Source organism: Pinus tabuliformis, chromosome 9, assembly GCF_031772625.1.
Source record: "Pinus tabuliformis cultivar Carrire ecotype Pingquan chromosome 9, CPIR1, whole genome shotgun sequence".
In the NCBI taxonomy this organism is placed as follows: domain Eukaryota; kingdom Viridiplantae; phylum Streptophyta; class Pinopsida; order Pinales; family Pinaceae; genus Pinus; species Pinus tabuliformis.
Window position 1 is genome coordinate 795,641,407 of NC_142307.1, and position 18,877 is coordinate 795,660,283.

An 18,877-nucleotide genomic window follows, 5' to 3' on the forward strand; every position below is an offset into this window, starting at 1 on the left:
CAACTTTGAATTTTGTCCCATTTCAAAGTTTTGTTCCATAATAGAAGCTATAGAAAAAGAGTGATCTTGGGCTAGTGTTTGAGATTCCATATTTGATGTCATTTTCTTTGATCATCCTCATTTTTTTTTCTTGTGAGAGAACTATAGGCTTCATAGATGTTAAAACTTCTTGAAGGATGATAGCCCCAATGAACAATATCATTTCCCTATTGAAATGTAAATATTTTGTTTGCTAATTCTTGGATGATAATCATACTATAATTTTTGGAGGGAGGCCTAATCCATTCCTCACCAATTATAGCATTGCGAAATGCAAGGTGATGATTTCCAATAATGTGCAACTAATATTTAGCCATTGGAGATGAGGGGGTCCTTTATTGGGTGGCTTTGTTCATTCTGAGCTAATTTTAGCCATTGATGTCTCAAGTCATCCCAAAACAATGCGTTATTCCCATTTATGATTATCCAAAATCTATGCTCCTAGATAATTTATTTGTTGCTCCAAGTAGCATTCCATATATGACAACCCATAATGTTTCCTATCATTATTATGAGCTAAGGCTCCTAGGTATTGGGGGCATACTTGTGTTTCTAAAATTTTCTCCACAAAGATTCCAAGTTTTAGCACTTAAGACTTTGCTGGGTATATCCAAATTACACATACCAAGGCCTCTTTTTTTTCAAATGACAGATTTTATACCATGCCTAGATTCAATCTCTTTTGCCATCCTCCATAGGAGAAACTATACAAAATATTTTTTGATCATGTTTAGAATGGATTTTAGTGGTGCCATTGCTAAGAGAAGATAGGTGGGGATGTATTAAAGGACAAATTCGAGCAAGATCAAGTGACTGAATAAATTGAGTGATCTAAAAGTCCAACAAGAAAATTTGGCTTCAAATTTAGGAATAAGATTATCCCATACCTTTTTTCTGAAAGGATTTCTAGTAAAATGGGCTCTAAGGTATTTGGATGGAAGGGAGATCCATTGAAAACTAATAAAATGAGATATGTGAATTTGGATAGCTAACCAGGAATTGAAAAAGAAGATTTGGTATTTTTTCATGTTAATGGAGGTTCCTAAAGCATTAGATAAGTATTAAAGGATTATTTAATAGTGGGGATGCCCAAGAGAAGAGTATCATTTAAAAAATATTTGTGTGAAGAAGAGAGATGATCGGAACGAAGAGGAAGGCCTTTTAGTTGGACAAGTTGTAGGGTTGAGTTGATAAATCCACCAAACCTTTCAGCCATCAGGAGAAAGTTGTAAAGTGAAATGGGGCATCCCTACCTAATACCCCTTAAGGGGACAAGTATGGGAGAGATGGACCCATTAACTAGGATGGAGAAGAATTTTTTGGAAATGAGGGAAATAACCCAATGAATCCATCCTTCTATAAACACAAAAGGAGTGAGCATATGAAAAATAAATTTCCAACTCAATTTTCAAATATTATTAACATAAAATGTTTGAATAGCATCCTTGGAGATTTATTATAATTAAGAAAGTGAATGTGTTCATGAGCTAGTATTATGTTATCCATAATTTGTCTTCCTTCTCACTAATTTGTCAGGAGAAATAACTAAGAGGAGAGTGGGTTTTAGTCACTTTGTGATAAATTTGGAGATCATTTTATAGATAACATTACATAGGGAAATAGGCCTAAAATTTCACAGAGAATCAATGCAAGATTTTTTTAGGAATAAGAGATATAGAGGTAGCATCAAGGGTTGTTAAGATAGAGGTGGAGCATCAAAATTATTCTACCATTTTCCAAACAGCATACCCTATATTTTTCCAGCAAACATGGTAGAAATCAGTGGCAAATCCATTGAGACCTGGGGACTTGCATTTAGGAATTTCCATAATATTTTTTTCAACTTCTTGTATGGTGATTTATTTCAAAAGGATATCATTATGTGTTGGGTCCCTATAATACTAGTGATTACCCCATTACTATTGTAGTTATACCCCTTATTTATATTGTTGTGCCCCTATTACCCCCATATTGTTATTTCTGTGCCCCATAGAATCCCTCTATTCTTATTTTTGTGGCTTTATATTATTATTGTTAGGTCAGCTAGATTATATTGTGACTCCTTAGACTCCTATATATAGAAAGGAGGTTTTGTCATTTGAATCGTCCAAGAATTGTTCATTTATGTAATGTAAAAGAGGTTTCCCCCTCGAAGAGGCTGAATTCTAAGACGTTGATGTTGGCATTATGATTCAAGTGTTGTCCTTGATGGCAACTCACTCAGAGGTTGGTACAGGTGCTCAGAGGTTGGTACAGGTGAGGAGATTGTTGGCATTATGATTCAAGTGTTGTCCTTGATGGCAACTCACTCAGAGGTTGGTACAGGTGCTCAGAGGTTGGTACAGGTGATGGCAACTTAATCAGAAGACAGATCTTAGTACAGCATGCCAAGGAAGTTCATATACGCAGGTTCGTTAAGCCCAAGTCGCGTGTACACGCTAGTTGGATTCAGAAAAAGCGCGTGTATGTGGAAAAGTACCTTTGGTCCATGGTGGTTAGTCCTTGGAAGTTGTGCCTATGATTTCGTACCATTGTGTCTCGACGGGCGTGTCGATCCCTAGTTTTGAAGTTGATGGTATTGTGTTACTATGGTTTTGGCTCTTGGTATTGAGCAAGGCCTAAGGCTATATAAGGAGAAGAAGATCATTAGGCAAAATTATCTTTCGACAAGGCTTGAATATCTAAGAGAGAAAGAGATCTGATATGCAGGGTCTGGGTTGCTTGATATGAGCTAAGGAGAAATCTCATCGGTGGATGGAAGACTAGATCTAAGGATAACTCGGGATCTAATGGTTTGAAATGCACTATTATGATATGGTTGATTATGCGTATTTCTAGATCTGCATACTGTCGCAATATTATGTTCTGGATCTAACTGATGTCTGGTACAGCTGCAAGTTGAGAGAATCTATTTTTAGATCTGTACGCAGGTTGGCTTAGGTAAAAGCGCGTGTATACGCGGGTTTCGCTCATTGAAGTAGCGTATATCTCTTAAAGCTTGATTTTTGTGTTTGCAGTTGGATCTGTCTGTTATTACAGAGTTCTGTAGACTGCTCTGTGTTCTGGTATCTGGTGATTGACAGGGTTCAGTGGTTCAGTGATTCAAAGTTTGATAATACTAGTATTGGTTGTTTTATGCTTCAATGATCTGTTGTGAAAGTTGAATGAATTGGGGTCTACAGATTGTAATGTTGTGCTTCAGGAATATCCAGTCTGAAAATGTATGAAAGGTGGTATCTGAAGGAAAGAAGATTGTAGGTCAGCACCTACGTACTAGTATCTTGGCTAGTACAAGAGCAAAGGGGGTTGGAGCTCCCTTCCAAGGAAGTTTGGAGAACGAGAGAAGGTTGTAGCCTTCTGCAGGTTGTAGCCTGCGTACTGGTATAAGGTTGCACCAGTACAAAAGATTGTAAACTGAAGTTTCATATTAAAGAAAGATAGAGACAACTTGCAGCAGGTGGTTTTCACCCACATTGGGTTTCCACCTTACATCTTGGTGTTCATGTGTGTGGCTTTTGATCTGTTCTGTTATACTGCACCTGTTTACTGTTAATGTGGTGAATAATGTCCTGATGAACTGAACTGAAGAATAAGCTAACTAAATTATGAGTTTTCTTCTTATACGCTGTTTTATTTAGTCACAGTAGCGTGTACACGCTGGTTCACCTAACTGAAGTAGCGTATATGTTTCTGAGCATTGAAAAAGTTTGATTGATCTGATAATACTGATTCACCCCCCCTCTCAGTATTATTTCCAACAATTGGTATCAGATCAGGTCCTTCAGAGAAGCTTGATCGCTTGAAGGTAGATCATTCATCATGAGCAACTACGAGAAAGAAGCATCAATCAGGCCACCGATTTTTGATGGGACAAATTTCAATTATTGGAAGGTAAGAGTTACTGCATATCTTCAATCTCTTGGTACAGAAGTTTGGAACATTGTAGAAACAGGCTATGCTTTTCCTTCAGCTACTCCTACAGATCCAGCTGAGAAAAAGCAGTATGAAACAAATGCAAAAGCAGTCAGTACTCTATTAGGAAGTATATCCCAAACAGAATTCATGAAGGTCATGCACTTGAAATCAGCAAAAGAGATATGGGACAAAATGATCACTAGCTATGAAGGAGATGAACAGGTAAAGCAAGCTAAACTTCAAACTCTCAGGATTCAATATGAGACTCTCAAGATGTATAATGATGAAAGTGTGGCTAATTATTTTCTTCGGGTAGATGAGATTGTTAATTGCATGAAAAATTTGGGTGAAGAAATAAAAGAGACTATAGTAGTTCAAAAGATTCTAAGATCATTATCCCCCAAGTTTGAATCTAAAGTATCTGCAATAGAAGAAAAAGAAAATCTCTGTGTTCTCACTATGTCTCAGCTACATGGAATTCTAACTGCTTATGAAATGAGAAAGGGAGGTCCATCTGACAGAAGGGAAGCTGCTTTTAAGGCATCAGGAAAAGAAGATTACTATGAAGCAAGCCATGTTCCAGAAGAAGAGGAAGAAGAATCAAATTTTGTCAGAAATCTTCAAAGGGGTTCTGGAAGATTCAGAGGTAAGCTACCTTTCAAATGCTTTGCTTGTGGAAGAGTAGGTCATTATGCTGCAAAATGTCCTTATAAGGATAAAGGAAAAGAACCTGCTAGATGGAACAAGAAACAAAGTGCAAATAAGAAAAGCTACTACACCCATGAAGATAGTGATGGCTTATCAAACAGTGATGAAGATGAACAAGGTAATAAATATAAGCTGTTAATGGCATTTGAAGATGATGATTATGAGGATGCTGTAGATGTGGATAATCTCTATAATGAAATTACTAGACTCAAGAGATGCATAGAAGAAAAGAGTGTGATCATTGATACTTTGCAATTTCAAATTGATGAAAAGGAAAAACATCTTGAAAAACTAGAAGGTGAAATTGTTGGTCTCAGAAAAGAAATTGAGAAAACAAAAGCTATTAATCTTAAGTTTGTCAAAGGATCTGAAACTTTGGATGAGATTATCAATGTGCAGCGGTCTCCTCTAAACAAGACAGGTTTGGGCTATAATGGAGAAACCTCTCAAGCATCCACCTCAAAAAGTTATCTTGATGCAGCAAGAAGAAATGAGAAGAAGAACAATGAAGATAATCAGGTAAAGCAGGGACGAATTACAAACAAAAACTATCAGGGACAATCCTTCTTAAGGGTGAACAAAAGCTACAACCAACCACAGGTAAAATCTTCTCAGTTTGGCTCAAGAATAGATGAAAATAGAAATTACAATCAGTTGGCTGGTAGATTCAATAACCGCAGAAGCTTCTTCAATGGACAATGCTTTTCTTGCCATAACTTTGGTCACAAAGCAGCTCAGTGTGTTGCATATAAAACAATCATGACTAGGGAAGCTCAAAAACAAAGAAGTATGACAGGGATTACAAAGAGGACCTATAACAACTTTTCGGTTCTTGAAAATGAAGTTGAATGTTCTATTTGCAATAATTTTGGTCATAAAGACTCTGAATGCAGGAGCAGGTTTCAGGAGAAAAAGGAACAAGCCACGAGTACCAAAAAATGGAGAATAAAGGAACCTCAAACAGAAAGATGTGGGATAGCTTTTTATGCAGAAGGACAGGAAAATCTATGGTACATTGACAGTGGATGTTCGAAACATATGACAGGTGATAAAGAAAAACTTGAATCTTATTCTACTTTAGAAAAGGGAAAGAAAGTTTCTTTTGGAAATGATACTCCTGCAACTATAAAAGGAAAAGGTATTGCTCCTTTGAAAGAAAAGGTCAAGGCTGGAAATGTTTTGTATGTTGATGGATTGAAGCATAATCTACTAAGTGTCAGCCAGATGTGTGATCAAAAAACCGAGGTTATTTTCAGATCGAATGGATGTCTTGTTCGTGATCTTGATACAGGTAAAACAGTTCTCAAAGGTAAAAGAACTCCAAATAATCTGTACATATTTGAAGAAGGACAACAACAATGCTATCTTAGCAAGGATGAAGAGCACTGGTTATGGCATCGAAGGTTGGGACATCTAAGCTTCTCACAAATAAGGAAAGCATGCAAATATCAGGCAGTTCGCGATCTTCCAGATATCAAAATTCCAGACAACACCATATGCAAATCTTGTCAGTTTGGAAAGCAAACCAGAACTAACTTTCCAGAGAAGGAAGGATCAGCTAGCTTGCCTCTTGAGCTAGTCCATACAGATGTATGTGGTCCATTTAGGAAAAGGACACCTCGAGGAGAAGAATATCTGATATTATTCATTGATGATTTCTCAAGGTTTGTTTGGTTAGGGCTTATGAAGCACAAAGATGAAGCATTCGAAAAATTCAAATCCTTCAAAGCATTGGCTGAAAATGAATCAGGACACAAAATTAAGTGCCTCAGATCTGACAGAGGTGGGGAGTTCACATCAAATGAATTTTTCGATTTCTGCGATGAACATGGGATAAGAAGAGAATTCTCTACAGCTAGAACTCCTCAGCAAAATGGGGTTGTGGAAAGAATGAACAGAACTATCCAACAAATGGCTCGTGCTATGATCGATGAATCAGGTACTCCTGCAACCTTTTGGGGTGAAGCTGCACATGCTGCTGTTATTATTCTTAACAAAACAAATCTCCGAGTAAACAGCACTCAAACACCTCATGAGCTTTGGAGTGGTAAAACTCCTTCCGTGAAGCATTTCAAAATCTTTGGGAGCAAATGTTATATTAAGAATACTGATGAGCAACTTGGCAAACTTGAACCTAGAGCAGATGAGGGCATTCTTCTTGGTTATTCTCCACATAGCAAAGCATACAAGTGCTACAATAAAAGACTTGGCAGAATTGTTGACAGTATTGATATAGTGGTTGATGAGAAGGGATATATTCCTAGGCAAGTTCATCATGAAGACATTAAAGAAGATGAAGGTTACTCTCAAAGGCGAAATGATGAAGAAGAAGAACCTCAAGAAGAAGAAGAATCTCAAGAAGAACCAGAGGAGCAGACAAGAATAGAAGAGAAGACTCCATCCAGATATGTTCAAAAGAATCATCCAGAAACTCAGATTGTGGGGCAGAAAGAAGCAGGAGTACAAACAAGAAGGACACTTGCAGAAGCTTCAAGCTACTTGGCACTTCTCTCCTCCACTGAACCACAAAATGTGAAAGAGGCATGCAAAGATGAATGTTGGGTCAAAGCAATGGATGAAGAACTTGAGCAAATCGAAAAGAACAACACTTGGGAATTAGTTCCTAGACCAAAAGATAAGAATGTAATAGGAACAAAATGGGTCTTCAAGAATAAATTAAATGAAAATGGAGAAGTAATTAGAAACAAGGCCAGACTTGTTTGTAAAGGGTATGCACATCAAGAAGGAATAGATTTTGAAGAGACCTTTGCTCCTGTGGCAAGACTTGAGGCCATCCGAATGTTCCTTGCTCTCTCAAGCTTTCAAAACTTCAAGGTATTTCAAATGGACGTAAAATCAGCCTTCCTGAATGGAGACTTAGAAGAAGAAGTATATATTGAGCAGCCAGATGGTTTCATTCTTGGGAATGATCCAAACCTTGTATGCAGATTGAAAAAGGCACTCTATGGACTCAAACAAGCTCCAAGGGCTTGGTACTATCGGTTGGACAAATATCTTCACCAACAAGGCTTTTCAAAAGGATCAGCAGATAGCAATCTCTATATAAAAGTTGAAAATAACAAATTGCTAATTCTTGTTGTTTATGTAGATGATATTATTTTTGGCAGCAATGAAGAGACTATGAGTCAAAACTTTGCCTTGGTTATGCAGAAAGAATTCGAAATGTCACTTCTTGGAGAATTGACATATTTTCTTGGATTGCAAATCCAACAAAATGAAGGAGGTATCTTCTTGTCTCAAACCAAATACCTCAAGCAGATCTTGAAGAAGTATGGCATGGAAGAGTCAAAGCCAGTATGTACACCCATGGTTACAGGATGCAGCCTCAGTGCAAATGATGAATCAGCAGTAGTTCACCAACCCACTTATAGATCCATGATTGGGAGTTTGCTTTATTTGACAGGTACTCGACCAGATATTACACATGCAGTAGGAATGGTTGGAAGATTTCAAGCCAACCCAAAGGAAACTCATCTTCAGGCAGTCAAAAGAATCTTCAAATATCTTCAAGGGACCCAAAACTATGGCTTATGGTATCCTAGAAATACAGATCTCACTCTTCATGCTTACACAGATGCAGATTGGGCTGGAAGTGTGGATGATAGGAAAAGCACAAGTGGTGGTGCTTTCTTCATGGGCTCCAGATTAGTATCTTGGTTCAGCAAGAAACAGAGTTCGATTGCCTTATCTACAGCTGAAGCAGAATATGTGGCTGCAGCATCTTGTTGCACACAACTTCTTTGGATGATGCAGACCTTGCAGGACTTTCAAATCACTTGCACTCCACCCGTCTCTATCTTATGTGATAATACAAGTGCAATCAGCATTTCAAAGAATCCAGTCATGCACTCAAAGACCAAGCACATACCAATCAAGTACCATTTTCTTCGGGAACAAGTGCTTGAGCAGAAGGTCAAGTTGGAGTATGTTCCTTCTAAGGAACAAGTTGCTGATATTCTCACAAAACCACTGCCCAGGGAAACTTTTGAATATCTTAGACAAAAGCTGGGAGTAGTTGATGCTTCATCCTGCTGTTGAAGCTTGTCTGTTCTACAGAAAAGTTGGTATACGCAAGTTACGAAAGGTATATACGCGTATACACGCGGATTTATGCTGGGAAAGTCGCGTGTATGGTGTACGCATGTTGCAGAGATTATATCCGCGTCCATACGCCGTTTCATGCAGGAGAAATCGCGTATATGGAGTTCTGAACAGCAATGGGTATGTCAGAACTCTTCAGGCATGGTTTCAGGGGGTGCAGCAGGCATAGGTTCAGGGGGAGCAGCTTAAAAGTCTCATAAAGTATTGTTGGCATTCAGATGTTTTGGTTGTTGATTTCAGGAAAAGGAGCTCGGAAAGAAATCCTGGTTGCTGATCTAAAAAGATGTTTATCATATGCTGCTGGTGACTTTCATAAGTCTTGGTCTAGATCTGTTGTCTCTATGTCATGTATCTCTCTTGTCATATCTCTTTTATGGTGTCAAGGTCATGTAACGGCCTATGTTGGTTTCCCCACTATGCCTGGGATGAATGCTGTAATATAATTGGTTGTTTCTGATATGTCCCCTCTTGGTAGGGAGTATGGATGTATGTATTGAGTCTTTTGGTGATAGGAAGGTCCCTTATGGTGTATAAGTCTTGGTTCTTGTTGAAGAACATCTTTTGCAGATCTGGCCTACTGTCAGGGGGAGCATGAGTCAGCACAGCCAAGCAGAGGTATCAGCATGTCCTCAGGGGGAGCACAGCCCTTTGCCCTTGATGTCAAAGGGGGAGAGTGACTTGGTGTGGTGGTTGCCATCAAGTCCAAAGGGGGAGATTGTTGGCATTATGATTCAAGTGTTGTCCTTGATGGCAACTCACTCAGAGGTTGGTACAGGTGCTCAGAGGTTGGTACAGGTGAGGAGATTGTTGGCATTATGATTCAAGTGTTGTCCTTGATGGAAACTCACTCAGAGGTTGGTACAGGTGCTCAGATGTTGGTACAGGTGATGGCAACTTAATCAGAAGACAGATCTTAGTACAGCATGCCAAGGAAGTTCATATACGCAGGTTCGTTAAGCCCAAGTCGCGTGTACACGCTAGTTGGATTCAGAAAAAGCGCGTGTATGTGGAAAAGTACCTTTGGTCCATGGTGGTTAGTCCTTGGAAGTTGTGCCTATGATTTCGGACCATTGTGTCTCGACGGGCGTGTCGATCCCTAGTTTTGAAGTTGATGGTATTGTGTTACTATGGTTTTGGCTCTTGGTATTGAGCAAGGCCTAAGGCTATATAAGGAGAAGAAGATCATTAGGCAAAATTATCTTTCGACAAGGCTTGAATATCTAAGAGAGAAAGAGATCTGATATGCAGGGTCTGGGTTGCTTGATATGAGCTAAGGAGAAATCTCATCGGTGGATGGAAGACTAGATCTAAGGATAACTCGGGATCTAATGGTTTGAAATGCACTATTATGATATGGTTGATTATGAGTATTTCTAGATCTGCATACTATCGCAATATTATGTTCTGGATCTAACTGATGTCTGGTATAGCTGCAAGTTGAGAGAATCTATTTTTAGATCTGTACGTAGGTTGGCTTAGGTAAAAGCGCGTGTATACGCGGGTTTCGCTCATTGAAGTAGCGTATATCTCTTAAAGCTTGATTTTTGGGTTTGCAGTTGGATCTGTCTGTAATTACAGAGTTCTGTAGACTGCTCTGTGTTCTGGTATCTGGTGATTGACAGGGTTCAGTGATTCAAAGTTTGATAATACTAGTATTGGTTGTTTTATGCTTCAATGATCTATTGTGAAAGTTGAATGAATTGGGGTCTACAGATTGTAATGTTGTGCTTCAGGAATATCCAGTCTGAAAATGTATGAAAGGTGGTATCTGAAGGAAAGAAGATTGTAGGTCAGCACCTACGTACTAGTATCTTGGCTAGTACAAGAGCAAAGGGGGTTGGAGCTCCCTTCCAAGGAAGTTTGGAGAACGAGAGAAGGTTGTAGCCTTCTGCAGGTTGTAGCCTGCGTACTGGTATAAGGCTGCACCAGTACAAAAGATTGTAAACTGAAGTTTCATATTAAAGAAAGATAGAGACAACTTGCAGCAGGTGGTTTTCACCCACATTGGGTTTCCACCTTACATCTTGGTGTTCATGTGTGTGGCTTTTGATCTATTCTGTTATACTGCACCTGTTTACTGTTAATGTGGTGAATAATGTCCTGATGAACTGAACTGAAGAATAAGCTAACTAAATTATGAGTTTTCTTCTTATACGCTGTTTTATTTAGTCACAGTAGCGTGTACACGCTGGTTCACCTAACTGAAGTAGCGTATATGTTTCTGAGCATTGAAAAAGTTTGATTGATCTGATAATACTGATTCACCCCCCCTCTCAGTATTATTTCCAACAGTTGATCTATCTTTTCTTGAGTTGGTTTCATAGCATTTGGTATCAGAGCTTTGGATTCTAGGGTTTCGCTGCTCCAAACAGGTCATCGTGGAATTTTCGCTATAACTTTCTTTCTGTGATGTTTCAGAAGTCGTAAAAAAAAACCCATTTGAGAAGAAATCACGTTGAACCTTGGGTCCAAATTTCAGAGCATTTCGCGCGATATTTACGACGATATGATCTGAGGAAGTTGGTCTTTTTGCAGACTCCTGAATTACATTCAAAACAGGTGACCTGGGGAAAATCGTCATAACTTTTTCTCTGGGAATCAGATTGAAATTTCGTCAGAAGTTATAGAAAGAGGACGGACTATAGTTTCTATTATATATTTTTCAAAACCAAATATCGAAAATTGTACACGTGGCACTTCATACAATTTTGCTCTTCGGGAAAGGTCTATAATCAGGTCATCTTGGGAGATTATGCATAACTCTTTCTTGGAGAATCCAATTTGGATCAGACTGGTGGCATTGGAAAGAGGACACAAGGAGCTACTATAGGTTGAAAATTAAGAACTAGATGATTGGAAAGTACAGAGATACATCAGAGCCAATATCGAGCTCCTACAAAGTGAAAAAAGGTGTGCAGATTTTTTTAAATTTTTGCTTAAGCTTGGTTTGAAAATTTATTTTGAAGGAATTCAAAGGGCATAGTAGAGCATTATTATTGGTAACTGATGCTCCGAGGAAAGAAAATGCAAACACCTAGTAAGGAACCTGAAAGCTCTAGCATGACTCATGAAGAAGAGGAAGAAATGCTACATGATATATCAAAATTACAAGAACAAGTGCAACAAATGTCACGCTCACAAAAGTTAACAGAAGCTAAGATAAATGGCGTGGAAGCTAAGATGAATGGCATGGAAGCTAAGATGGACAACTTGAAGATAGATTTGAACACAAATTTGAAGACAGGTGTGGCAGATTGGAAGACAGATTTGACAAATTTTCTACAAGAAATACTTACTAATGGTGAAAAGGTAGTAAAGGAAACTCATGATGAGAACAAAAGAAATGTTAATCATGATTCCATAGATGCTAATATTGGATCGAAGAATCACCATATTCCAAAAATCGATATGAGGAAGTTTGATGGAAAGGATCCCGCCACATGGATATTACAGATGGAGCAATTCTTCGATCTCAATAATGTGCAAAACGCACAAAAGGTACGTATGGCAACTGTATATTTGGAACCAAATCAGTTTTTATGGTATCAATGGCTTTGTTCTCGTAAACAATTTATCACTTGGAAAATTTTTACGGAAGAATTGATAGCACATTATGAGGATACAAAAAGCAACACATTTTTTAGCCAATTGATAAGTCTCAAACAAAAGGGTTCAATAATGGAGCACATTGAGGAGTTCCAAAAATTGAACATAAGGGTAAAATATATTCCAGAGGAGCATAGGATTGATGTGTTCATAGGGTCTTTAAAGGATAATATCCAACATGATGTTCACCTTTGGGAACCTAATTCATTAGAGAAGGCATTCAGGTTAGCAAGAAAAATGGAAAGCAAAATTATGGCAAGTAGGAAGCATACCACTCACAACTATAAAGACAGAAGTGTTGTTGCCCCTAGTCTTCCACAACCTAAAAGGTTGACACCACAACAATTGGAAGAAAAAAGAGCAAAAGGGCTTTGTTACAATTGTGATAGCAAATACACAAAAGGTCATAAGTGTGCTGAGAAGAAATTATTCTACATAGATTGTGAAGAGGAAGAAGAAAAGGAGCAAGAAAGGTCAAAAGAAGAGGATATACTCCAGGAACAAAGCATAGATGAAGAACAAATAAATCCGACCATATCTTGTAATGCATTGGTGGGAATTACCACTCCTCAAACCATCAAGATAGAAGGACAAATCAAGAAGAAAAAGGTAATAGTGTTGATTGATTCAGGAAGCACCAACAATTTTATTCATTGTAGGGTAGCAAAAGAATTGAATTGCTTCCTATATCCAGCGCTAGAGTGTCAAGTGATGATTGCAAATGGAGGAACAATAAATTGCTCTGGAAAGTGCCATAATATCAAGCTATCCATGGGAGAATATGTATTGACTAGCCCAATGCTTTCCATTCCAATGGGAGGTGTTGATGTTGTACTAGGAGTCCAATGGCTACAATCCTTGGGTACAATAGCTTTTAATTTTCAAGAACTTTTCATCAAATTTTCTACGAAAGGAAAGGAATTTGAATTAAGGGGTATTGCAGGGAAACGAGGAAAGATAATCAGCTCTAATGGCATGACAAAGCTTCTAAAAAAGGAGCAAAGAGGTGTAATTGCACAATTATGTTCGCTAGATGTTTCCACATTGGAATCATCTATTTCTCCATATCTCCAAAAAGTCCTGGACAATCATTCCAAGGTATTTGAGACTTCCAAAGGTCTCCCACCTATGTGTGATCATGATCATGCTATTCATCTGATTCCAGGAAGTGTTCCTCCAAACATCAGGCCATACAGATATCCCTATGTCCAAAAAAGTGAAATTGAACGTATGGTTGCAGAAATGCTAGAGGCTGGTATAATTCAACCGAGTCAAAGTTCTTTCTCATCTCCAGTAGTATTGGTGCACAAGAAGGATGGATCATGGCGCATGTGTCTGGATTATAGGGAGCTCAACAAGCTCACTATTAAAGATAAGTTCCCCATTCCTGTCATTGATGAATTACTGGATGAATTAAATGGATCAATTTACTTCATCAAGTTGGATTTTCGTTTGGGATATCATCAAATTAGAATGAAGATTGAAGACATTCCGAAAATGGCATTTAGAACTCATGAGGGTCATTATGAATTTTTGGTCATGCCTTTTGGCCTTACCAATGCACCTTCAACATTTCAAGGTTTGATGAATTCAATTTTCAAACCATTCCTTAGAAAATTTGTGTTAGTATTTTTGATGATATACTAATCTACAACAAGTCTTGGAAGGATCATGTTGAACATGTTGACAGGGTGCTACAACTATTGGAGGAGAAACAATTATATGCAAAAAGATCCAAATGTTTCTTTGGAGTCCAGGAGGTGGAATACTTGGGTCATATTGTATCTCATGAAGGAGTTAAGGTAGACCCTAGCAAAATTAAAGCAATTAAGGAATGGAAAATCCCCACATCCATAAAGCATCTGCGAGGATTTCTTGGGTTAACAGAGTATTATCGCACATTTGTTAACAATTATGGGAGAATAGCAGCACCTCTCACAACATTATTGAAGAAAGATTCATTTTCATGGACTCCGGAAGCAACAAAGGCCTTTGAACATCTTAAAGAGGCAATGTGCCAAGCATTGGTCTTAGCTACACCGGACTTCAAAAAAACCTTTATTGTGGAATGTGATGCTTCAGGAAATGGAATTGGTGCTATTCTAATGCAAGATGAAAGACCCATTGCTTTTGAAAGTCGTCCAATCAAGGGAAAGTTTTTAAGCAAAGCTATTTATGAGAAGGAAATGTTGGCAATACTCCATGCACTTAAGAAATGGCGACCCTACCTAATGGGAAGACACTTCAAGGTAAAAATGGATCATGATAGCCTTAAATACTTTTTAGAACAAAGATTATCCTCTGAAGAGCAACAAAAGTGGGTCACAAAGATGTTAGGTTATGACTTTGAAATCATCTACAAAAATGGTAAGCAAAATGTGGTGGCAGATGCACTCTCAAGAAAGGATGAGGATGTGGAAGCATTGTTGTGTGCCATTTCTATTATCCAACCAGATTGGATAAACAAAGCAAGGGATAAATGGAAGAATGACGAAGAAGTGTGGGCACTTATTCGAAAGCTTCAACAAGATTCCAGTACTTCTCATACATTTAACTGGAAAAATGATTCGTTATGGTACAAAGATCGCTTATACCTCTGTAAGAATTTGTAGCTAAAACAAAAGATTCTTATGGAATTGTACACTTCTCCCTTAGGAGGGCACTCCGGATTTTTAAAAACTTACCACAGGGTTAAGAAGGAATTTTTTTGGGATGGTCTTAAATTAAATATTCAAAAGTTTGTGGTGGAATGTTTGGTTTGCCAACAAAATAAAGTCGAAACAATTAAGACACTGGGTCTATTACAAACTTTATCCATTCCAAGCCAACGTTGGGAGGAGGTTTCAATGGATTTTATCACAGGTTTACCCAAGTCTGAGGGAAAGAGTGTCATCATGGTGGTAGTTGACAAACTTACCAAGTATGCATACTTTTGTTCATTATCAGATCCATTTAATGCCAATACAGTTTCTAGTGCATTTATGGAAACAGTTCAAAAGCTACATGGAAACCCAAAGATTATTGTAAGTGACAGAGATCCCATTTTCACTGGAAATTTTTGGACAGAATTATTTTCTTGTCTTGGTACTCAGTTAGCTCATAGCTCACCTTATCATCCTCAATCTGATGGGCAAACTGAGAGAGTAAACAAATGTTTGGAAGGATATCTTCGTTGCTTTGCATCTAATAAACAGACACAATGGGTCAAATGGTTGCCTCTGGCTTAATGGTGGTATAACACTTCCTTCCATACAACAACAAAAATGACCCCATTTATGGAACTTTATGGGTATCAACCACCATCCATCACATCATATTTAAGAGAAAATTCTAAGGTTCACGTAGTGGAACATCACATCGAACATCAAAACAAGTCCTCCAACTCTTAAAGGATAACCTCGTGTTGGCACAAAATAGAATGAAACAACAGGAAGATCAACATCGCAGTGAAAGAAGTTTTGATGTAGGTGATTGGGTATTCCTACGGCTACAACCATATAAGAAAATGTCCCTAAAGCAAGCTAAGAAGGATAATAAATTATCACCAAAGTATTATGGTCCGTACAAGGTGTGCAAAAGATTGGTACTATGGCATACAAATTGGAGCTTCCTGCAGCTTCTCGATTCCACCCAGTTTTCCATGTTTCATGTTTAAAGAAGGTTATAGGCAACAAGATCCCAATTCAAACAATATTGCCAGAACTTGATGAGGAAGGAAAAATTATATTGGAACTAGAAGCAATCACAAAAACAAGAACTCGACAGCTACGAAATCGATCAATTTCAGAGTATCTTATCAAGTGGGAAGATTCCACATGGGAGGATGAGAATTTTATGCAGAAGTATCCATAACTACTCAAGCGTTGAGGACAACACTTTTTTGAAGGAGAGAGGCATGTTGGGTCCCTATAATACTAGTTATTACCCCATTACTATTGTAGTTATACCCCTTATTTATATTGTTGTGCCCCTATTACCCACATATTGTTATTTTGTGCCCCATAGAGTCCCTCTATTGTTATTTTTGTGGCTTTATATTATTATTGTTAGGTCGGCTGGATTATATTGTGACTCCTTAGACTCCTATATATAGAAAGGAGGTTTTTTCATTTGAATCATCCAAGAATTGTTCATTTATATAATGTAAAGGAGGTTGCCCCCTCGAAGAGGCTGAATTCTAAGGCGTTTATCTATCTTTTCTATCTTTTCTTGAGCTTGTTTCATAACATTATGTTCCCTTGTTACAAGTTTGGGAATGTGATGTATTATTTTTCTGATAGTAGGCCTCCTATTCATAACCATTTCTATGACAGTGGCTTGGAAATGATTCATAATCTCCTAGGCTACTACATCATGGCTTTCCACTTCTTTGTGGTTGCTTGTTTTGATTCTTTGTATTCTATTACTTTGTTTATGGTTGATCATGGATCTACGGAAGAATTTAGTCTTTTTTTCTACCTCGTCAAGTCATTGTATTTAGGATTTTTATCTCTAGAGTATTTCCTCATCCTTCAATCTTTCCTCTAGCTAGAGATGAGTGACTACTTCTTGATGTTTTAATTACTCATATCTTCCATTTGATATTATTTCTTGTTGGATGGTGGTCATCTCTTGTTCTAAATTTATTTCTTCTTTGTGGATGTTACCAAAATATTCAATATTCTAGTTCTTGATTTTCATTTTGCAATGTTTTAACCATTGTTGGAAGAAATACATAAGGGTCCCAAGAAAATGATATCATTGTTTCCACTATTTTTCTACATTAGAGATAAAAAATCAGCATTCCATAACAAAAATGCCTCAAATTTGAAGGGGCTATTTCAGGGACTATGAATCTCATCCATAGATATTTCTATGGGCCAATGATGAGAACCATGGAAAGGGAGTATTGAAGCCTCAAAATTGATGCCTGAAATAAAGAGAGAGTCTGCTATGAGGAATATATCAAGACTTGAATATATTTGAGAAGAATGATGAGCACCAGTATTGTGGCAAGAATGTTCCAACTCCTAGGCTATGAGATTTACTTTATCAACCTAGGGTTCATAAAAACTTGGAGGTGACAGTGTTGTATACACAAGTAAAAGTGATGGTTCTGCCTTTTATCACTTGTTCAGCTGGCAAGAGACCATTGGGGGTTTTCAAGCCAGACTTGTATGGATCCATAAGAAGCTTGGTTTCTTGATGAAAGAATGGGAAATCTAATCTAAGAGAGAACTGATCTATTGCAATAATGAAAAACACTGAAATTCAATGCTAAATCACACCATTTCCTAATTAACTGCTAAGAAACTATGCTTTGCCATAATGCTAAATTAGCATGAACCAAATGCTATTGTCTAAGTATGGAAATTAAAATCATCAAACATCACTATTGTGCAAGTAAAGGGACTAAAATAACTTTGTTTTTGTCTTCTTGTTCTTTTCATGCAAAATCAAATATGAAAACTAATCCCTTGTGGTGATGTGGCAGGTGGTTTAAGGATGTTGGAGGATGGTGTGGGAGACCCTTGGGTTACCTTTGGGGGCTTTCCTAGAGGTTTTCTCTCAATTCAGCCTCTAAACATGCCACTATAGGAAAACCTGTAGGATGTACTAGAAACCTACAGGATTCCCTATATTTCTACAAGATGTAGCCGTGAGAAAAACGATGGGTGTTGGAGGTGATGGAAAGCTTAGGGAAGGTAGTTGATGGGTGGAATGGAGTTATAAGAGGCATAGGATCACTCAGAGCCCAAAACCAAGTTTAGGAGATGGTTGGATTCGCTCAAAGTGCTTGAGAGAATTTCTATGTAAAATGATGAAATTGGTGAAGGTGTTGATGGAAACAAGGAGTGCCTATGGGTGAATGGAGTTGGAAGGTGATTTCTTGCTATGACATCTTTGTCTACTTCTGAAGTGCCTACCCTTCATCAAACATGTGTAAATTCCAAGAAATCATGTAAACAAGAAGCATTCTCATAAGTTAGAAAAGCAGAATTAATGAACTAATTGTCTACCTTATGCATGAGGAAAGTAGCTAAAAGGAATGGAATCACGGATGAGATCTACTGCAAGAATGAAGGTAGAAGAGATGGAAATGCAATCCTACTTTGCAAAACTAATCAAATGCTAAATGAAATACATTAAACTCTTAAATCTTATGAAAGAAATAGAAACTACATTTTTGGGGCTACATAAGGGTCCCTTCCTCAAATCATGATCCTAGAGGGAATAAGTGAGACCAAGACACCTGCTGACAACCTTGTGGTGCTTCTTTTATCACTACCAACCTACTACTGAAGGAAGGAACAAATGGAAGCAAACTAATAAACAACCTGTCAAATCTACACTACTTGTAATGGAAACACCTCTAAAGATAAATTAACAATGAATCTACGAAACTAAGCTAAAATTACAGATACAAAAGAGAAGCCTTGGCTATTAGGGTTGTGCCCTAACCTAAGAACTTTAGCGCTCTGAGTTAACTCAGTGCTGGCTCAAAACA